This window comes from Pantherophis guttatus, chromosome 2 (genome assembly GCF_059756535.1).
Source record: "Pantherophis guttatus breed Tessera chromosome 2, ASM5975653v1, whole genome shotgun sequence".
NCBI classification, from domain to species: Eukaryota; Metazoa; Chordata; class Lepidosauria; order Squamata; family Colubridae; genus Pantherophis; species Pantherophis guttatus.
In genome coordinates this window covers 172,232,266-172,255,843 of record NC_142064.1, presented here as the reverse complement: position 1 = coordinate 172,255,843, position 23,578 = coordinate 172,232,266, and the positions used below count along the sequence as shown (strand labels likewise).

Sequence of the window (23,578 nt, the reverse complement as noted above, 5' to 3'; positions counted from 1 at the left end):
TACAAAGGGGATGGGTAGCATGTGATTTCAAACCATTCTTCCTTCATTCTTTATCACAAATCATAGTAATCGGAACTTATAAAGCTCAAAAACATCAACATCTGGAAGGGCCCATGTTTCCCATCTTTGATTTACCATACTGCTCCAGCCCCGAAGAAACATAACTTCAAACAAAACATGCACCTACAACGCAGAATGTTGACTGCAAATGTGCTCATCCTATGCTTCTACCGCCATTACTCCAAAATCAAAGAACTAATGTAAAATATGGAATGTTTGGGCTGGAAGAAAATTATATTTTGTTTGTATTTTTTTACTGTTTTCTGAAGGGATTCCCTGGAAATTACTTTAAAGGTTGTCCAGGGTTAAAGGTTGAGAAAGGCTAAACAGAAGCTCACTTATCTCTCAGCATCTTTCACAAAGCAAAGACACTGGGAGCTATGGTTCAGCAACACTGGAAATAAAGTTTACCCTTGGAAGGAAGCCAAACTATTATTTGGTAAATAGTTTCTTTTTGATTAACCCTAACCATCACATTATTTATCAAATGTTTATACCACCCTTCTCATTATCTAAGTGACTCTGGGCAGTTAATAGATTAGAACCATAAAACTATATATAAAAAAAAAGACAGTGAAAGATATTTGGAACAGGAAACTCTTGTGCAACTAAAACTTACTTTCAAATATGCTTTCTCTGATAAAAGACTGAATATAGTTGATCAACACAAAAAACCCCAAGATACACACAATTAGCAAGCCAAACCTTCCAATGCAAAAAACAAAAGAAATATTACCTTGAAGTAGAGCTTATCGCCGATTACTTCCCTCTAGTAATTACGCTCTAATATCCATTTCTGGCATAGAATAATGAAGTACAACTCTGTAAGAACAATGAATTAGATCAGTATCAAAATAAAGGTGTGAAGAAGAAAAATATTCTATTCCTAATATTTAAATTTGGATAATGAATCTAAACTTGATTTTTCAGTCCTAATTCCAGCTTTGTGAAATACATGCCTGATTTTTTTAAAGATGAAGGTTTATGATAAATATCTAATAATTTATTTAGACCAAAGATTTATCTATTCTCAACAAACACTTCTTAAAGCTTACAAGCAGATATTAATAAGTTGTTAAACTCCCAAGCATTGAAATACAACCTTAGCAGTTAATTCAACTAATCTGACTATAGCTGTAGATAGACATTTTCATGACATTTGCCTTTTAAGCTTGTTTATTTATTTATTGCATTTATATACTAGACACTGAGATTTGATCTAGCAGTGGAGGATATTAACATCAATCCACTGCTGGACTGATGACTCCCTGCATGTCTTTGGATTCACTGTTATCATCCCTTCCATACGGGAAACAGGGCCCATTCAATTGACAAGCCCCAGGTGACTGATGGTCTTAATGGGATTTCAGGGAGACTTTAGGGATTTCCCCGAGAAGATGGTACGAAGTTCAGATCAAGCCTCGTTACTACCTGTAACGGCAGGCACCTGGTGCCTTGGATCATATTGCTTCTAAACAGCCTCTCCTTGTATGCTGGTCCTAAGATGCACCTTGGTTTACCAAGCAGCTCCAGGATATGAAGAATTAGAAAAGCCATGGTGTTCCTTTGTGAAGTGAATATCTGACCAGATACAGCTAAAAGCCAGTATCATGAATTATTTCATGGTGAAAAGGGTAGCAAAATGTCAATTATTTTTCCTGCCTTTATTCCATCTTCTGATAGCCATTCAACAGCTCTGTTTAAAGTAACTCTATCCTGACTGAACAGGGCCCCCTCAAAACATCTAATGGGCCACTATGAGGATTATCTGATGAATAAAGTTACTCAGACTTCAACTTGGACTATGAATGGGCAGAGAAGGCTGAGTGACTCCAGAGGAAGTGGACAAGATTTTCTGTGCTATCACCTCAGCCACCTGTTTACAAGATCGAGACCCGCCCTTGGATCCTAGAAGGAGGTAAAGAGTGATCCATGACTAGGCCCAGGAGGGAAGAATGGTACTTCCTGCCTTGAAAGATGTGATGGTGTACTGCTTCAAAAGGCCGTCTTTGGACCAATTTCTGTAATGGCCTATGTGGATGACCTTGGGGAACACTGGGAAGAGATGTTGCTTAGGAAATAATCAGACAGGTCAGGACTCTCCCAGTGGCTTAATGCTTAGAGAAAGAACTACTTTCTAAGGGGGCTACAGGATAATAAATTCATTTCATCAACAATAGAGCAAAAATCTTTACTGGATGTTTTGGAATTTTGGTCTTTAAAATTATTTGGTATGATGGGTCATGTGGCAATGAAGTTGCTGAAGAACAAACTACAATGGATAAATTTGAAATTAATTTAAATGTAGATTTAAATTAGACAAGCAGAATATGGAAGTGTAAAACTGATGGACGATTCACTGTTTAAAGGAGATGAACAATTATTAGGCCAGAAAAGTGATTTGGGTAATTTGTTCTTACTGGATCCACAGTACTGGTGGGTCCAGTACTGGTCTGTTAAAATCTTAAAGTACTTTATGATAAGTGATTTTTTAAAATGACAAATTTAACTCAGAAGTTTTTAAAGTTATGGAATAAACTTTAAAAGGGTTTTTAAAGTTTATTCCATGGGTTAAAAGACAAATACAAAACAAGTTCTGGGACTATATTTGAAGGGATTAAAAAATTAAGACTTAAAATTTAGGGAAGAATTAGGGAGTTGGCTTATTCAATCAAGTTAAAATATAAAATTAGTTATATTTGGTTCCTTTACTGGACTTTTGATAATAAAGAACAAGTGAAAAGGATTTTGTTTTTTGTTTTTTAACTAAGTGATGAATTATGGGGAGAAGATAGTATCTATTCTATTAAGAGATGGTAATAAGCTATTAAAATTATTTTCACTTCCTGGGATGAAGGGGAAAGTTACTTTCTTCTCCCTCCCTTTTGACACTTGTTTTCTTTTTCTTTCTTTTTCTCTTATTTTTTTGGTAGTTTTTATCCTTCCATTTGTAAAGTGTAAAAGTATTTGGAGAAAGAATAAACCAGTAAGCCTGACATAAAATAAGGCACTGTAATTATTGTTAGCTGTTGCCTACAGTTTCAGATAATGCTGAAACAGGGCTATGAATAAAAGAAGTAAAATGAGTCAACTAAAAACTCATGCCCTAGTCATCTGGCAGCTCTCCACATGAGGCTGCCTTTGAAGATCATCTGGAGGCTTCAACTGGTCCACTTCTGCTACATGGGCTTACTGTACTACGTACTAATCTCAGAAAAAAACTTTTCCAGATTCTTTCAAACAAATATTTAAGAATTATATTAAGAATTCTTAGGTCACATTCAGTACTCAATAAAAAGATGTACTTATGTGAAACCACGAATGCTTCTCAAATCTGCTTTGTAAGATTGAGAGAGTCCATGGATCTAGTTTAAAAATAAAAATTTAAATACTATGAAAATATTTCATGCTTTCCATTATCAATTATCAATCCCAGAAATTATAAAATAGGCTGTAAAAATTAACTACAGTACCAACATTAAACTTTTAAAACCGCAAGTGATTTTTTTTCTAGTCTATCTCCTTATAATGAAAGACTGTGACTATCAGAACAAAAAACTCCTAATAATTACTGCCTAACAAAAATTATACGGAAATTAGGAAAAATGTATTACAACCCAACAACATTTGTTCCATTTATCACATATATAATAAAACATTTAAAAACAAAATAGATCCTGTAAATATTTTAAAATAATTATATCGATAACGATATCTTGGTGCATGAGACACAATAAAACATTGTTTGTTGTTGCAGACTTTAAGCAAAACTTGGCATCAAATGTCTGATGTTACTATCAACATTATATAATTTATTAAGTTTTAATAAACTTACGAACAGCAGGATGAGAAATTGGGCTTGTTGCAAAACCATGTTTTTATTGCATAGGGATCTTCTATCATACTGTTAAAGACTGAATGCTATGCAACTTGTTTTCCATACTAATATTATTGCTGTGTGTTTCATCATCTTGGTATCAATTCTTAGTGTTAAAAGGACAATTGAGAATCCCAAGGTATCTCTGCTTTGTTAAATGGGAAAAAACTACCGGTAAATGAAAGCATTTTGTGGAATCTCTAAAACCAGGGAAAACTGTACTTCAGAGTTTCCATGGCAGAATCACCATATCCCATATTTTTTAAATTGTGAACCATCCAGAGTCAGCCCTAGAGTTAGATGGAACCAAAATAGAAATAAATAGAATACTAGTTCTCTTTTACATATAATTGGAACTGTCTACAAGCTTTCATTTCTCCATCAATAATCAGAGATACAGCAACCCTAAGAGATTCAGTTAGTTATGGTTTTAGTTATTAAAAAGATAAATAAAATAAAATAAATAAATAAATAACTTTATTGTCATTGTACATGTATACACAGTATACCCAGACTTGCTGGATCATAATACAATACTCTAGCAATGACTAATCAGAAAAAAATCACTGGGTCCTTTTTTGATTTGATAAAGTACCTCTTTAGGTCCCCTCCCTGTGACAATACGCTTCATGCTTTATTTATGAAACAGGATAATAAAGGGGGGGAGAGAAACACATCAACATTCACATCACATAAGGCTATTAGGGAACTTAGCAAGATGCAAGAAAAAGATAAAGAAGACAATGATAGAATCAGACTCATACAATAACATTCTTCAGGCTGAATAAATTATATAAGAGATAGGGTCACACGTAATTACCAATTGTCTCAAAAAAAATAGGTTCCAATCAGTCTACAGAACATCTTTGAAAAAGATACTTATTTGAAACATATCAGGTGTCAACCCTGAAGCTGGACTGGCAGAAGCCATCTTGGAGCTTCAGTGCTGCCAGGGTTGGTCTGGTGATATCAGGCTTGATTAATTAAATTTTTCTTTACTGGCACTTGAGTAAGACCTGAGTGTCTGCTGAACCTTGCTTACTGATAAGTGATGAGCAGGCACTAGGGTATTAGGATAGAGAACGAGTGCATATTCAGTGGTGGGTTTCAAAAATTTTTGCTACCGGTTTGGTGGGCGTGGCTAGGTGGGGGGCATGTGACTGAGTGGGCGTGGCCAACTTGATGTAACTCCTATCCATGCCCACTCAGTCACATGACCTAGCCACGCTCACAGGAAAAGGCAGGAATTTTTTTGGAATTTCCACCTATCTACCCCTGCCCTCCTTTCGCCAGTCACCCCGTTTCCTCTCCTTTAGCAGCCCCAGCCCTAGCCACGCTTCCTCCCCAACCACTGCCTCTTTGTTTGGGCTGCTAACCTTCCGCAGTGGCTGGTCCAGAGTCCAGAAGGCAAGCTGACCGGAGTTTTTGGCGGCCCCCAGCCGTAGGCTGCCAAAAAGTACTGGAATTCTTCGTGCACACGCATCACATTGGAGTTGCAAGGGAATGGGATGCGCGTGCATGAAGAACATGGCGGCGACGAACATGGCAGGCGGGGCGAGCAAGCAGCACCCGGGGGACTGGTTCGGGGACATAGCGAGCCAGCCGTCACTACCAGTTTGGCGACATTGGCCAAATTCTGCCAACGGTTCGCGCAAACCGGTGCGAACCGGCTGAATACCACCTCTGCTATTGTTATATTATTATATATGATTAAAATAGCCTATTCAGCTGAACAAAACCACAACAGCATACAATTTCCAACTATGAATGTTTTAACCATTCTTCTTTTACGTCAGCTCTGTCTGTAATAAAAGTTTCCTCATCCATGATTTGATTATGGATGACAGGGCAAACCAGGTGTATGTAATTGAAATAGAGAGTGGATGTATTTTATCTAGCCACATGGGTTTCAGGCTTGGTATCAAGCACAGCCTTGGGCAGAGGAAAAGGGAGTGTTGATATAATTCACAAGATGGAATTGGTATCAAAAAGCCCTAGTCCACAGATAGCTGGATATGAAACTTCGTTTATATAAATATTATATACAATGCAAAGTATCATTTTACTACTAGATCAACATATTCACTTTACTTTGGAAAAATTACATAAATCAGAAATGGTATTTCTTTTGAACTGTCAATATGAGCTATTAAAACAATGCCCATTGTTTAAAAAAGCGCACTGAAAATTATGCAGCAAATTAGAACATACTGCAGCAGTAAACAGGTTTGTGCAACCCTCTCTGGCCAGGGAGCATGACCGCTTCCTGGTCAGCGCACCTCTTACTGTGCCCACTTCCCAACCGGTAGATCTCCATGAGTGAGAAGCTCGCTCTCCTCCGGTCCTCCTGGGGCCGCTTGCCTTCCCGCTGGCAGTTTTCCTTCTCCTTGCTGCTCCAGGAGAAGCCTGAGACTCATCTTTCCTTGGCAAAGCGCTTCATCATTGCAGCGCAGGCAACATGCGCGGCGCCGGGGGATCCGTGCAGCTACTATCCCACCCCTCCTCAGCCTCGTCCACGCCGCGAGGTTCCAACTCAAGGAGGAGAAGACGGAGGAAGAGGGGGCGGGGGAAGTCTAAATGGCGGGGGAAGTCTAAAGTCTAAATAGGAGGCTGTCAGTCTCCCATGTCTGCGATGCCAGATCTCGCCTACTGCCCGACCGACAGACTCTGCTTTCCTTGGCAAAGCGCTTCATTATTGCAAGGCACGGGACACGGGTGGCACCAGGGGATCCGTGCAGCTACTATCCCACCCCTCCTCAGCCTCGGTCATGCCGCGAGGCTCCTACTCAAGGAGAAGACGGAGGAAGAGGGGTCGGGGGAAGCTTAAATGGCGGCTACCTCAAGCAAGCTCCAGCGCTATTACGCAGGGCTCCAAGTGGTTGGAGAAGAGGCAGAAATAGCAGCCAGGGCTGGGCTTTCAGCGGGTAAGCAACGCTGCCTCTGCCGTGGGGAACTTTGGAGAGGGCGGGGGCAGGCTGTGCGAACAGCCTGTCTCTTAGATGGCGAGAAAGGCTACAGCCTGCCCCCAGCCTCTCTCTCTAGAATTGATTTTGGGCAGAAACACTGGGTTGAGTCTAAGCACTACCCGATCTGGGAAGAATACACCAAGATCCTGGCGAATAGGACAGCATCGCTATCTCAGATACTCTGCGAGCCAATGTCACTGTAATGAGGAAGGCCACCTTCATGGAAAGGTAACGCAAGGAAACCAAACCCAGGGGCTCAAATGGCGATGATGTGAGGGCTTGCAATACCAGATGAAGGTCCCTGGTAGGATAACGGTGTATTATGGTCGGACGTAAATTCGCAGCTCCTTGTAAAAAGGATCTAATCCTACGATCATGAGATAGAAACTGTTGGCCTTCACCAGTCAAGACTGTAGCTAACGCTGCCACCTGCCAGCGAAAAGTGGATGGAGCCAAGCCTTTGGAAAAACCAGTCTGCAGAAATTGGAGAACGTCGGCCACGGAAGCTGATGTAGGGTCCATCTGGTTGGAAGCGCACCACTGCGCAAGGGTTCTCCAGGGCGCATTGTAGATGCGGACGGTAGAGGACCGCCTGGCCGCTTGAATGGTAGAGATGACCTCAGACGAGATGTTGTCCTTCCTTAAGATGATCCTTTCAAGCGCCAGACGGTCAACTGGAGCCAACCTGGATCCAGGTGGAGAACGGCGCCCTGGCTCAGGGATATACGGTCTTGAGGAATGCACCACGGGGTCTCAACCGACAGGTCCACCAGGTCAGCGAATCACGCTCTCTGCGGCCAATGGGGCGCCACCAGGAGAAGATCTGCCTGTTCCAGAAGCACCTTTCAGATCAACCTCGGAATGACCAGAATCGGGGGAAATGCGTAGAGGAGACCTTTGGGCCACGGGGAGCAGACAGTGTCATGCCCCTCTGCGCCTGCCAAAGGAAAGCGGGTGAAGTAACGTGGAAGCTGCGCGTTTTGAGACGTGGCAAACAGATCGACAATTGGAACCCCGAATCTGACTGAAATCTCGTGAAAAAGGTGAGGACACAGGCACCACTCTGACGGATCCAAGTGACCCCTGCCGAGGAAGTCCGCTCGAATGTTGGTCTTGCCCGAGATGTGCTCCGCCTTTAGCGAGAGGATATGCTGTTCCGCCCAAGACATCAACCTCTCCCTTCGCCTTATGCAAGACTGATTTAAAGAGGGCAGGCCTGAAAAGCCCTGGAAAGGCCAGTTTGTCTGGCATGTTTTCGTTATCATCAGAAAGTTCAAAGTCCTCGAGATTATCATCCTCATGAACTGAGTCCTCCAACCGGTGGTATGATTAGACTCGAAGAAGACGGCTGAGCCCTGGAGGGAACAGGAGGCGCACTAGATGTGCTCCCTGAAGCATTCAAGAGGGCCTGTTGTTGTAGTCCAGCCTGGAAAATACTTGCAAAGGCCTGGGACAGAATGGATTGAAGGTCCAGGGCCTGGCCTGCACCAAAACTAGCACCGTCTCAGAAACCTGCCACAGCGGGAGCTAAGATGGTGTCCGGTGCCACATTCGAGGCCTGGGGAGGAACAGAAGCAGGAGCCATAGTGTCACCCTGCATACAACCTAAATTTTGACCTTGAGGAATAAGAATAATATCACCCTGTGGCCAAGCCACCATGTTAGGTACTTGAGGGCTTGCCATGGGAGGAGCTGACGGCTGGGCGGCATCATCTTCCACAATCAAGGCAGGGAGAGACTCATTCTGCTTAGCAGCCTTAGCCTTGTTAAACTGCCATTCCAAGGCGTTATGGCATCTCATGGCATCCTTATCCATGGCCACTGCCTGATGCGAGGACTTGGAGCCTGCCTTTTCTGTGGCCCTGGTCTTAGCCTTTCTCTTCCCAGCGGGCTTGGGAGATGGGGCTCTAGGTGGAGAAACATCCTGCTCAATGTCAGATGACAGAGCAGAGTCCGCCATAACACTGAACAAACTGCCCAATTAGATGACAGAAATTTTAAAATGTAAATTAACTTCCCCTTTAGTCCAGCCTATGTCCAGGCAATGGCGGTTGGGGAGGCAGGTGGATGCAGAACACCTGTCTGCAATACCAAGCTTCGCTGCACTCTCGGAACGATGAAAAGCCAAGCTGTCAATTCGAACACGCCTCCCAAAATGGTGGTCCTGATGATCTGGCGCCAAAAAATGGTGGGCGTAATGACAACCGCTTCAGTGGAGTTGCAAACGCCTCTTTAACGCCGGGAAATCAAAGGGGGAGTCGACCGGCAAGACAAAGGCAGCAAAATGAGTAATTTAGGATATGTGCTGTCGAAGCGAACATTTTTAGCTCGCCCCCAGCCGGCTAACACAGCTGTCAGTCAATTGGCGGGAATACTCAACTGCCGTGAAGCTGCCTCCCAACGACAGGGTATACTTCTAATGAGCAGTGACCCTGGAGCCGCTAAATAGTACGGAGAAGCTGCGAGGGTGAGGGCAGTTATACCGGCAGGCCGGGAACCAGCTCCTCCACCCGCGGCACATCAAAGGCAAAGATGACAGTAGCGCCTCTCAGCTGGCCGCCGGAGACAAAATGGCGGATTGGCAGCTTGCGGCCGCAGCGCGAAGCCGCAGCTCACTGAAGCGATCGAAAACACTCCCATGGCACGCAGCTCTCCAAAATCTATTTTAAACAATTCAGAAGCCTGCCGAAGTAATTTAAAGGCAGAACAACAACAATATTCTAACAATAAGCTAGCCAAACATCACTCAGTTCTGATCCAATCACTGAGTGAAAAAGACTGACAGCCTGAGGCAGACTGGGCGGGACCAGGACCAGGACTGCAGAGAAAAAAATATTAGCACTCAGTAGAACCAATCAGAAGAGAAGAACCCATGAGTAGGATTTTTGGAGCAGCGAGTCAAGAAAATGAGGACCCAGATTGTGGGGGCAATAAGCTGACTTTGTATAAATATACAAAAGTATGAAGGCAATTGCTTAACGCATCGTAAGCCACCCTGAGTCTCCGGAAAAGGGCGGCATATAAATTAAAGCAAAAAAAAAAAAATTATACCACTTGGAAAGTCTCATATCTATGATTACTACATCTCATTTCAGCATAGTTGCAACAGGCCAAAGCATATCAGCATCGGCCCCTTGCGGATTCTTCCTTTCTGCCTCTTCTTCAAGCATAAAAATAAATTACTCAGGTAAGAAAAGGGGGTAGTTATTAGTCCTTTCTAATGAACTGAGTCTTGGATTTATGTTGACACTGCTGAGGAAAGCTTAGTTTGGGTTACCAATATTAAAAAACTGCCTTCAGAACATTGGAATTACTCATTACTGGAATCAGCTTTGCCAAGAAATTGTGTCATAAAATCTGCAAAGAATTCACCCTATTTAACCTGCCTCACCTTGGTCAGAAAATCATCTTTATATCCTAGAGATTAACTGCAAAAGCAATTTCCTGCCAATCCTTTTGTGTGTGCGTGTGCGCACATGCACACATAGTTCCAATGTTCTGAAGGTAATTTTTTAATGTTAGTAACCAAAAACAGGCTTTCTTCAAGTGTTTCATTACTCCGATACTGTTATGTTTACCCTTCTTTTCATTTCTCCATTTTTATTGCTGTAAGTGCCCAGAGATGGCAATAAATAAATTTAACAAGTACCATAAATAACCAATGATAAAATGAAAAATTAAATATTTCCATTTGTAAGACATACTATAGAAAATTAATTAGCAATATAAAAATACAGTAAATTAATAACTAGAAGACTCAAAATTAATAGGAATCAGTGCAACACTAATTTAATCTAAAAACTTCTTTGATTAATAACCAGAAATAAAAAAATAGATAATTTATAGACTTGATACTTAAAATCACCAGTCTTAGAATAATTCAAAAATAAATACACAAAATGAAGTAATAAACCAAATAATTAAAATCATACTAAAAGCCAACAACTCAGGAACAGCTAATACATCAAGTAGAATAAGTAAATAAAGGCATATATGATTTAACCACCTGGAGCAAGTCACCTCCAAACTGTACTTCCAAAGGCAGGTAAGCCCCCCCCCCTTGTAATCACAATGAATTTGTCTCACTTGAGATTTCAAGTAAGAAAATGTTTTTATATTTACAAGTTATTTCATTAAAAATAATGCTTTCTTTTTTGTTCAAGGTAATAAAATCTATACAGTTAATATAGTTAATTTTCTTTTAATCAATTTCAGCTATTTTAAAGACACTCAGAAAGTGTGTAAATTTAACATGGTATATATTTGAGGAACAAAGGTCAAAGTCAAACTATATACTAACTAAATCATATCCCAGTTGAGGTATAATAACATCAAACCAATGTTGTTTTTTTAAAAAAATCAAATGCAACAGTTTATGATGCCATTTGTGAGACTGATGCAATTTACATTTAAAATTGCAATAATCATCACGTTTAAAGCAATAGTAAAAACATATTAAATTTTTATACAAAACAAGAGAAGATAAACAAAAACAAAATGAAAACAGCAATAAAATCAAAGCAACATAAACTACAATGTATATATATATATATATATATGCCTGGAGCAAAAAAGGCAATTAAGGACAATTAACTGGCACACTTCACTGACTTTCCGAAGTTAAAGGGCTACCTCTGGAAATGCCCACTCTACTTAACTACATGTTGCACAGATCACTTCAGGAAATAGGCAGGAACATGTGCAAAGTTGTGTTCTATTAGATACTGTGACTCCAAGCTGTGAAGAACTCTATATGTTAACACCAGAACTTCTATGTTAAATTGGAACACAAAATTACCTGGGACCCAGTAAAGATAATTACTGGGCGAAATGTATTCCTGTCACTCAGTGGCAGTCAATACTCTTCCTGAAGCATTCTGTCCCAAATATTTCTAAACTGCATTCAAGAGCAACCTCACATTTTGCAACAGTAATATAAACAGATAAATAAATATCAGGGCATAGATTATTATAATAATGGTACCTTTATCTAAACAGCATGAGCATGCTTGTGATTACCAAAATGGCCTCTAATGGTCCTCTAGTGTCAAAGACAAATGTAAGAGCACATAAAATTCAAACATCATCCTTTGGGGAATCAAGTTGCACTCTTCTTACTTAGATAGATAAACCAAATATTAATACCACCTCTGTCTGATCAGTTTTAGTTTGGTGGCTTCACCCAATGCATTTGTCAGCCCTGGAGGCCATCTTTTACTTTGGATCTTCACGGCTGCCACACTTGGTGGATGGACATGCTGTGGGAAACAGGAGGAGGATTGGATGGAGACAGGGTGAGATGTGTAGCCATAACAACATGCGCTTCGCATACAGCTTCACGTCTAGGAATTTTTTTAATACCTGCCGTACTAATTTAACTTGTTCTTCCAGTGTCTCACTAAATATAAGAATGTCATCCAGGTAGACTAGGACCCCTTGTACAGATGTTCATGCAGCACCTCGTTGGTCAGGTGCATGAATACAGCATTGCGGGGGCTGGACTCCAAATGGCATGACCCCAGAGTGACTGACAGAGCAACTGACAGCTGCGCTAAAAGCTGTGCTACAAGCCGATCAGTGGTTTAATGAAAACCAGAACATCCTCACCATGAGAGAGGGACTAGCTTGGAAAGGGTCCAAACTATATATCCCCAACAGCTTGAGGCTGCAAATTTTGTAGCACAGCCATGACTCCTGGCTGGCCAGTCACTTCAGCTTCCTAAAAACCCTCCAATTAGCCCGGAGGCAATTCTGGTGGCCGAAGATGAAAGCTGATGTGGAGGTCTATGTAAAAAGTTGTGCTACCTGCGCCACTATGAAGATGAGGCCATGAAAAACCCCTGGACTTCTTCAACAAGTAGCTGACTCCAATGGGCCCTGGGAGGAGATTGCAATGGATTTTATAGTCGAGCTCCCAGAAAGCAGGGGGAAAATACAGTCATCTGGATTGTGATTGACTTATTCTCTAAGCAAGCCCACTTTACTGCCTGCTCCGCATTACCCTCGGCCAGGAAACTGGCCAAAATATTTATCAAGCAGATCTACCGACTGCACAGAGTGCCCTGCCAGGTAATCTCAGACAGAGGCATTCAGTTTACTGCTAAATTCTGGAGAGAATTCCTGAAATCTATCGGGTCGACTCAAGCACTTAGCTCGGCTTTTCGTTCAAGTATGAATGGAGCAAACATCATGGTAGAGCAGTACATAAGATGCTATGTGGATTACCAACAAGAAAACTGGGCAAATCTGCTGCCTTTCACAGCAGTGGCTTACAACAACCCATTGCATAGCAGCACTGGACTAACCCCCTTTCAAGTCACTAGCAGCATGGAATTCGTTCCCATGCCCAAGTTGCTGAGAGAGCCAGTATCCTCCACGACTAGCCAAATGGCTGGAGTGACTCAAAGGGGTTGGGAAAACACCAAGAAAGCACTTAACGGAGGCAGCAGAAGCATACAAGAAACAAGCAGATAGATACCAATCCCTCCAACCTCCCTTCCATGTGGGAGATTATGTTTACCTGTCCACCAAATACATTAAATTGAAATTGCCCAGCAGAAAGCTAGGACCCAGATTCTTAGAACCATTTCCAATAGTGAGAGTAATTAACCCAGTAACAGTTCAACTTAACCTCCCATGCCTATTAGGGAAAGTGCATCCAGTCTTCCACAGCAGCTTACTGAAGCCTGCTGTTAGTTCGAGACTGAGACCACAGGACCGCCCAACGGCCAAACCAATGGTAGTGCAAGGGGAAACCCATTATGAGGTTAAGAAAATTTTGGACTCTAAATTGCACAGGAGTCAGTTGCAGTATTTGGTCCATTGGAAAGGTGTTACTTGGAACCCTGATATTTTGTCTGAAACTGCCTGGGTTAAGAGCTGGGATAGTAAAACAATTCCATGATAAATTCCCTAATAAGCCAAAGGGTCCTCCTCGGGGGCGTGGGGGAGAGGCGGTTAGGGACTGACTGAACTAACCTCCTACATTCATCTTGTTTCAGGGATGAATTGGCTGAGGGGGAGCAGCCTGTCAGCCCTGGAGGCCATCTTTTACTTTGGAATTTCAGGGCTGCCACACTCAGGGTGGATTTGATTTAAATCGAGTTGATTTAAATCACAATTTAAATCATGATTTAAATCACTAGTAAAAAGGCTTGATTTAAATCAACTCGATTTAAATCATAATTTTTTTTTTTCAAAATTCTATAGCAACGTTTATTGGCAATACAGTAATACATTGGACAAAGTGTCACACACAGCATTAACTCCATAATAATTCAACAAGAATTCCCTTGCCATGTATCTATAAGTACAGATACAGAACTAAGTATACAATTAGTACTTTCCATAAATGGAAGAATCTTCTCAGCAGGTAAGTGTTCTTTCAAAGGAGATTTCCATTGGTCATCAATCATAAGGTACCAGAAGTGAAGTGTAGCAGGTAATGGTCTAATTCAGCTAAACTATAGAGAAGAGCGGAATAATAGTCCCCTTGCATTTTTCACAGATCAACTATTATAATGATGCGGTAAGTATTTAAGGCACACAGGGATACACTCCACACAAATATAGGAGGAAACCACCTCAAGCAGAAAAGATGCCCTTCAGAAAGACTTGAAAAAATTCTCTCCTTTTAAATCATAATTTTTAAAGAGCAACTGTCATCTCTGCTACTCCTTTGACCCACTGTTGACTCACCGATAGTCCCAGTGTTGCAGAATATACAGCCTCATGCTACATAACTAAGCTCCATTTCATGCTGAATAAACTATTTATGTATCTTAAATAGAAAACTATCTTACGATAGATTTTTACCCCAAAAGTTTTTTATTAAAATAAATTCGATAAAAATAAAAAAAAATCCGATTTAAATAAAAAAAATCTGATTTTTTTGATTTTTTTAAAAAAATCATTGATTTTTATCCACCCTGGCCACACTTGGTGGATGGGAATGCTGTGGGAAACGGGAGGGGGGTTGGAGACAGGCTGAGATGTGTAGCCATAACAACCTTCTTTTCCCTAGGAGTCAAGGACATTCAGCCTGCACCTGGAGAGGCATGACTGGGAAACAATTCCAGTTGGGACAGTAACCTGATTGGACCATGTAGTGGACATGTGGGTGCCGGGGAAGATTTGAGTTTCATTTGAGTGGGGAAAACCCAGGGGCCTTTCAGTTTCATATTTTCCCAGATGCGCCAATATGACATCTCTAATAAAATGGAACTTTGAGGAAGATGCCTATCTTAGAGTTTTATTTCTGTTGGGGGTGTTACTTGGAACCCTGACAGCATTATTTCAGCCAAACACTGATTCAACAATTTCACTGTTTCACCTATATCCTTAAGAAGAGATGGACCTGAACATCATCAAAAAGTGATTTTATTCTAAATATCTGAATTATCTCAGTTACAACAGTTTCCTATAGATAAATATGGGATGATTCTTATATAGTAAGAGCTCATTATTGCACCTATTTTGTTGTGATGGAGGCAAAAGCTTTTTGTCCTTCAATCATTTAATTCTTTCAGTAATACCCAGCAGAACTTTTGTAAGTCATTCAGGACCATTGAGGACTTAACCTAATTGGAGATTATATAGGAAGTAGTTCCCTGAGATATGCTGATTAGATACTTTTGATAAGAAGAAATCCCAAGATTACTAGAGATTATTATCTAGGGATGAATGGAACTACATAAAGGATGTTCTGCCCAAACCTAATATAGACAGGAGGGCTGCAATTCCCATTTCTCTCTCTGCAAAGTTTACCCAACAGGCCAACCAGGGCAGTATTAATGTCAAAATCAGGCACGTTAGCTAGAAAAGGAAATTAGCTATTGGACGATATCTTTTTGGATCCATTTTTCCCTAGGAGTGATCTCATCACTACTTCTTTGTACTACTTCTTTTATCACTTTGGGTGTTGAGGGAGATACTCATCACTACAATCTCCTTTAATAAGATTATGCACACTCAAAGCTTTGGGTAGGTAAACTAGCCAATTGGATTCCCTCCTTCTTAAGTCCTGAGGTTCAAAAATAAGTAAACATGTGGTTGGTCAAAGCATATTGTCTGTATTATCTGAATTTACAACTGAAGTTTATACAAAAGAATCTCAGTCAAGGTCATGTGCACTTTTATAAGATGAACAGCTAAACCATGACTAATCTGATAGATCTTAACCTGAGAGTATCTAGTCAACATATTTTAGGAAACTACCTCCTGAATAATCTCCAGTTAGGTGAAGTCCCCAATGGTCCTGAATGACTTACAAAAGTTCTGCTGGGTATTACTGAGAGAATTAAATGATGGCAGGATAAAAAGCTTTTTGCCTCCATCACAACAAGCTCAGTAATGAGACCTTACTTTATAAAATAGCAGTGAAAAAAATCATTGGATTGGCAGAAATTGGTACAGAATACTCCTGCTTCATTTCGTACAATTCTACTAGGTTTTCCTTCTTACTATTTCCAATTTGGCATTCCAAATTTGGCAATCTCCAGCCATAAACAGAATATCTTAACTAGCATATTAGGTTGATTTTGTATTGAACTTGATCATAAGACTCATCAACCTCTTCTTCTTGATCAATAGCTAAAGCATAATTTTGGGTAATTGTCATATTAAACAACTGTCTATGAAGTACAATTGATTTGCCCAATCATTGATTGACTGTATTATATTTAGGTAGTGATTCTACTATATCCTTCATAACTATGAAAGCAATGCTGCTCTTTGCTTTTCATGTCTTAAATAGTTAAGTATGTATGATCTTCTCACTGAAAGTGTCCAATTACAGACTATTTCAATTGGCTAATGCTTAAAATATCAATGTGTGCTAGATTCATTTCAACTCTGTGTGAAGCTTTTCCAAGTCAATGGATCTTATATTCCATGTTTCCTAATGATTGTCTTTGTAACTTCGGATTTTCTTTACTTGCATGACAATATTAGCAATTTAGACATCCACAAGGCTTTAAATCAAGTTGCATCAAAAACACCATTCCAGATAGTCCTCGACTTATGACCATATTGGAGTCTGCCCATTACAATTTTAAGTCGTTGACAGTCATACAGCAAGTCATGTCACGACCAGACCTATTTTTACAAACTTTTTTGTTGTAGTCGTTAAGTAAAGACTCTAATTCTGTGATAGCAAATCTATGGGACATGTGCCTGAAGCAGCACGGTGAGCCATGTTGCCTGGCACGCGCATTGCCTGTTCCTTTTCCGGGTTTCTGGTGCACATGCGCATGTGACGATCAGCTGGCCTTTGTGCATGCAGCAGTGCCGGAAACCGGAACAGCTGGTCTTGTTTTCCGGTGTGAGCATGTGCGCCAGCCAGCTAATTGCTGCATGCACATGCGCGGCAGTAACCAGAAAACTTGCTGGCTGGCGCGCATCTGTACCTTTTCTGGCGCATGCATGCCCCCTGGGCAGCTCCTCTTCCTGGTCACGGCCCTGATGAGCGCAAAATGCTCTCTTTTTGGCACTTGGTGCCGAAAAGGTTCACCATCACTGCTCTAGTTGCTAAGTTTGCTTTAGGCAACTTTTTTGCCAAAAAACAGAAGTAAATGTGGGCAGGTGCCAAGTGCCCAGAATAATAGTGTGGTCATTATAACTTCAGAACCGGGTCATAACTTCCTTTTGGGTGGTCTGTCATAAAACTGAATGGCTGCTAAAGCAACTACCACATTTTTTGTTGTATAAAATGCACCAGAGTATAAGACACCTTTTTTGGTGAGGAAAAGAAAAAAAAGAAATCTCACTCTGCCTCTGAGCAATTTTGCCTTGTTACAGCAAACAGACTGCTTTACTTTCATTTTCGTTTTCAGCATAGCTTGATTAGCAGAAGGGGGGGGAAATCTGCTCCAACAATTTACCTCTTTGCAGCAAGCAGCAGAGCCCTGCGCAAAACAGCTGAGAGCAAATCAGCTGAGAGTCAGGAGGCTGATCCAATCAACTTGTGCTAATTAAGCTGTGCTGAAGCTGAAAGGAGCTGTTTTTTCTTGCTGTGTGTTTGCAAGGAGGTAACTGCTGAGAGGCAGAGGCCGAAGGGTGGGGGCCAGTGGGTGGGTGGGGCTACATTCAGTGTATAAGACACACCTAAATTTTCATCCCCTTTTAGGGGGGAAAAAGGTGCATCTTATACTCCGAAAAATACGGTAGTCATAAGACAAAGATACCTGTAGGTTCTCTGAAAGCTCCTTACTCTCCTCAATAGTATGTTGAATGCCACGTGACTTGAGGAGATTCAGCATCCAGCACTGTATTACCAATCACTATCAAGGCTATCTACATGGTTTACTTGGGAAAATACAGGGGTAATCTACCATTGTGTTCTGTTGTGTACAAGTGGTTATCACTTAACTATTTCAACAACCATCTGAAGTTACAGTAGTGTTAAACAAGTTGGTATTCATGACCAGTCTTTGAAGTCTCTGCCATCCCAGTGTTCCCACAGTCACATGAACAGAATACAGCCAACTGGCAACCAGCCTGCAATTACAGCATCAGGGCCCCCCAGTCACAATTGCTATTTATGACCTTCACTGCAAGCAGTCATTGGAGAAGCTGCTGGGAGGTTGCAATGGCAACCACATGATGTTACATTTAATCACAGAAACTCGCTGAGCAGTGTGGTCACTAAGCAGTGCGGTCATGTGACGTCATACTTTATGATCTGGTCAGTTACCTACACAAATTCCAGTCCCAATTACCAGCATAAACCGAAAATTGCCTATACTAAATGATGCCTTTGTCATTGTCATTAATGTGATAGTCTGACTCTATTATCTCCTATACTGATGCTGCCCAGTACAGATATGCCTGCTTGTTTTAGCTGAAATTTGTTATGATCTTCCTACATAGATGACCCTCATGAGAGTACATACTTTTGCCATATGCTCCTGGCATTCTTTGTTCCTACCCAGGAACACTACCCACTACTATTCTATAATGAAGCAGCACTGCAGTTACCAGGGTTGATCTAAAATATTTTTTCCCAGTTTAAAACAAATCTTGTTTCTGCTTTGTGAACCTTATATTGTGAAGTGAATATGAAATATGAAGTGTGATGCAGTAATAATTCTATTAAAAATTTTGCATCTTGACTACATTTAAGAAACTGAGAATTGTATCTCACTCTTAAACTATGCTCAACATATCAACTATATTCACAATAAAGGCCATGAAAGGAATTCAGATTGGAGATTCAGTGGGAATCCAATTAAATTTAGGCAGTTAATTTTAGGCAAATCTAATTAAGCCTGGTGGTGGTGTGGTAATTTCTGTTCTGAAAGCAAATAGTGGAAGCATATGGAACCATGTACAGGTAGTCCTTGACTTATAACCCAGCTGTGTACTGACTACTCAATTACAATGGACCCTAAAAATGGGACTTATGATCGGGATTCGGAGTTCTGACATCTTGCAATTATCTGGCTACAACTTATGTTTTTGCCAGAAACCAGTGTTTATCTCCAGTTTCCAAGAAAAAATACATCATAGCAAACAATAGGTTTGCTTAACGACCAGTGTTTGCTTAAAATGTCATAATTGGGCACAGTCACATGGTAATCCACTATATCACCATCATAATTTATTACCAAAATTGTGCGGTCAATTACAGTCATAGTACTACCTGTAATTTACAAAGTTACCGTATTTTTCAGAGTATAAGGTGTACTTTTTTTCCCCAAAAGAGAGGGTGAAAATCTGGATGCGTCTTATATTCCGAATGTAGCCCCACCCAGCTTCTCAAATGGAGGTTTCAGAGGCTGAAAAAAGCATCAGAAAAGAAGCTTCAGAAAAGAAGCCCCCAAACAGAGCTTCAGAGGCTTTTTTTCTGAAGCTGTTTCGGAGGCTTTCAGAGGCAGAAAAGAAGTTTTTTCTGAAACAGAGTTTCAGAAGCAGAAAGAAAAGCAAAAAAAAAAAAAAAAGCAAGGCACAGAGCGCACAACCAAGGAACCTGTTGCTAAAATTCACCTCTGATTGGGGGTATTCCGGGAGGCCTATCCACCTGCCAATCAGCTTTTTTCTTATTTTCCTCCCCAAAAACTAAGGTGTGTCTTATAGTCTAAAAACTATGGTAAGTAATGAACAATGTATCGACATGTTATGTATTAGCTACTTCTTAAGGAAAACACAAAGCAGTTTCAGTTAATATTTTTCAATGCAAAAGTCAAATTCTAGAACATTGAATGACATTATGAATATTAAGTCCAATAATTCAAGGGCTTAAAATCTAGTGAGGGCAGATGCATATGTGTAAGTATAAAATACTCAAGTACCTACTAGTAGTTGTAAAAATATTTGCATGCTAATAGCAGAGAAGTTTCTATGAGCACATTTGATTTACAAACATTCTCTGCTCCCCAAACTTTGAAATGAAAGACAAGGAATTTCTCACTACCATACTCATTTTTGTTTTTATTTGACAATATTTTATCACCAAGCCCTCTCTTGTATTTAAATATATTTTATCTCTTTTTCAGCCAAGAACTTCACTAAAGAAGTGGACAATTATTGTTTAAAAATTGAGAGAAGCAAGCATTAAGTATATTTAGAAAGTCAGAGGTCATTCACATCAAAGGAGTCTCTAAATATTCATATTCAAAACTTCATGGATGTAAATTACTTTTAGATAATTGAATCACAAGAAAAAAAGTTAACCAAATGTTGAAAAAGTAGCCTATTCTGTATTTTCTTAAAGAATATCACTATCCAGAAAGCCTTTGGGGGTGTGGAGGAGCAACTACTGAGGGAACCTCTTAAACTCATGCTTTTTGATCAGATGGACAGGTATGGAGATCATAGCCCAGGAGGCTTTTGCCCAGGTACAGTTGTTATGCTGATATGCCAACTGCAACCTATCTTGAGTGAAAGGTTTTTGTGACTGTAGCTCATGTCCTCATAAGCATTTACCTAATTTACTGCAATGCCTTTTAGGTGGTGCTGCATCTGAGGACTACCGAGAAATTTCAATTGGTCCAAAATGGAGCAGCGTAATTCTTGGCAAGTACCGTACTTGTTGACATGACATCCATGGTTTCACATCCTATAATATGTATCATTTTACTTGATGAAGAGTTCTCAAAACTCAAAATCACTGCATGTTATTAATGTTAGTTTGGTTGGACTAAATGGTGGCAGGGTCTTCTACAAAAGCTGGCAGCTTTTCCTCATGGACCAACACCACCTGGTTTTCTCCTCCAATGTAGGCATTAATCATGGACACTGAGGCCTAAAATAAACAATTCCCACAGACTAAATACAATTAAAAACCACAATACTAGCTGCTGTCTAATCAATTAACTATACAGCCTAGACTGATATTAACAGATACTAAAGAAGCATCTGCTATACTTCATACAATAATTCACTTGCCTCTCAAATACAGAATTGCTTAGAAAAACAAAAGATTAAAATTGAAAAACTTGCAGACCAAAATCACATTAACATATGTATCTGTAAAATGGCTTTTTTATTAACAATAAGGTACAGTATCTTTCTTAGCTACATTTTTGATGGCTGATTTGAGTGCAATAAACAGTTCATATTCATGTAAGATCAGAACTTCAAAAAGGGCATTTCAGATAATTAATCACAAGTATGAACTCCTAAATTCTACCTCATACTACTTGTATTGGATGATCCAATATACCTTAGAAGTGACACCATTTCTAAAAAAAACTTTTCACTTTTAAAATCCTAGAACTGCAAACTTTCCATATTGCCACAAATGCCTACCTACTTTTCAACCTGAACAAGAGAACTTGATGATGTCTATGATAGTTCTGATGATAGTATTAGAAGACTTAAGACATTTTGATATCTGATTCATAAGACAGAAATGGGGGAAAAATCTATGCACTTAAGCTGGTGATGCATTTCATCAGCACAGAAACAAGCAAGACCAGCCAGAATGAAAGGGGGGGGAGGGGAATGACACTATAAAAGCATGTCCTGAATCATCTTCATATTCTAGGATAAAGTTGGGAAAGTGGATGGATGTAAGATGTGTTGGACCAGGAGTGTCAAACTCATGGCCCACATCCGTCATGTGCTGGCTCCGCCTCAGCCCAGTTTAGCGAAGGGGGAAAAAGTCACCATAGATCACATGATGACGCAAGTTTGACACCCCTGTGTTGGACAATAACAGTAACAATCCCTGATTATCTGTCACTCTGCTTTAGTCAAAGGTATTTGGAGGACAGCAGGTTCTACATTGCTGCTGTTAGGAACAATTGGTTCAAAACATGTATACGATCTAAGTCCAAGATCTCAAATCAGCAAATCAAATTTGTAAAACCACTACTAAATCCATCTGTGTAGCAATTAAAATGTGAAATAAATTCAAATGTTTACATAGACTTATACTAGGAAAGAAAATTGCAAGAGATTCCTATATTTCAAAAAAGTCAAGCAGAAACTTCCAGAGCAAATTGTCATTGTAAAGACATATTCTAGATCAGCGTTTCTCAATCATGGCAAGATGAGTTGATTTCAACTGTCAGAATTCCCTAACTCAGGGGTTCCCAACCTTTTCTATATCCCGCACCTCTAGAACACTTCTGACATATTCTTGCACCCTTTACAAAAGTAAATAATTATATGCATATAATTATGCATATACATTATAATTTTGAAACTTCTAAACCCAAGTTTTCACACCCCCGGTTGGGAACCCCTGCCCTAACTAGTATGTTAGCTGGAGAAATTCTTGGAGTTGAAGTCCACATGTCTTAAAGTTGCCAAAGTTGAGAAACAGTGCTCTAGGTTCTCTTCTGAATTTCAACCTATTCCCCCATGCAAACAACTAAAATACTGCCAAATTCCAAGTATTGATCCCAGGGTTCAAAATAAGTGAATAGTGAAATCATTATTAACATCAATTACATCACTGCTACTTCTTTTACTATAGGTAGTCCTCAACTTATAACCATTTATTTAACACATGTTCAAAGTTACAATGACACTGAAAACCAGTGATCCTTGCTCTAACTACTGTGGTCATGTGATCAAAATTTAGGTGCTTAGCAACCTGCATGTATTTTCAACTGTTGCACAACCCCATGGTCATATGAACATCATCTGCCACCTTCCAAGCTTGTTTCTGTTGATGAGGAAAGCTGGATTCACTTAGCCACGGCAATAATTCATTTAACAACCATGGAAAAAAGTTGTAGCATCAGGCAAGACTCATATAACCATAGCTTTCCTTAGCAACAGAAATTGTAGTCTCAATTTGTGATTGTAAGTCAAGGACTATCTGTTGCTAAGCTCCTGAATTTTGATGAGTTATCTGACAGGTAGGATTTTAACTCTCGTCTGTTGCCACATGGCAATATATTTTAAGAACTGCATATTGTGGGTCCACCTCTAACAGAATGTAATTCATATAAACATCAGATATATTTGTGAATATTGACTACTTAATGCTAAGCAGTTGACCTTATAATGATAAATGCTTAGGACACTTAGGAGTTGATTATTCATTTGAGGAAAAGTATGCTCCACTGATATCAGATATGACTCATATATTTCATATGTGGAAGTGCAGTCTCATATGTTGCCATGTGTAAATGTCATTAAGAGACTTTTCAAAAATATAAAGCAAAGTAAATATAACTGAAAGCAAATGAAAGGTAGAATTGTCTCCCCAAATATCAGTTTT

General features: G+C 40.0%; 1 protein-coding gene across 10 annotated transcripts in view; it reads right to left on the bottom strand.

Moving 5' to 3' along the window:
- The window catches only part of BRD4 (bromodomain containing 4), a 107,435-nt gene that overhangs the window by 79,882 nt on the left and 3,975 nt on the right, over positions 1-23,578 (bottom strand). For 8 of the 10 annotated variants that reach the window (XM_087883610.1, XM_087883611.1, XM_034407602.3 and 5 more), the window contains one exon: positions 797-882. The exons of the other annotated variants lie outside the window; for them this stretch is intronic. The gene's annotated coding sequence lies outside the window, so the exon portion shown is untranslated. The remainder of the gene's footprint in view (positions 1-796; positions 883-23,578) is intronic. 10 annotated transcript variants of the gene reach the window in all.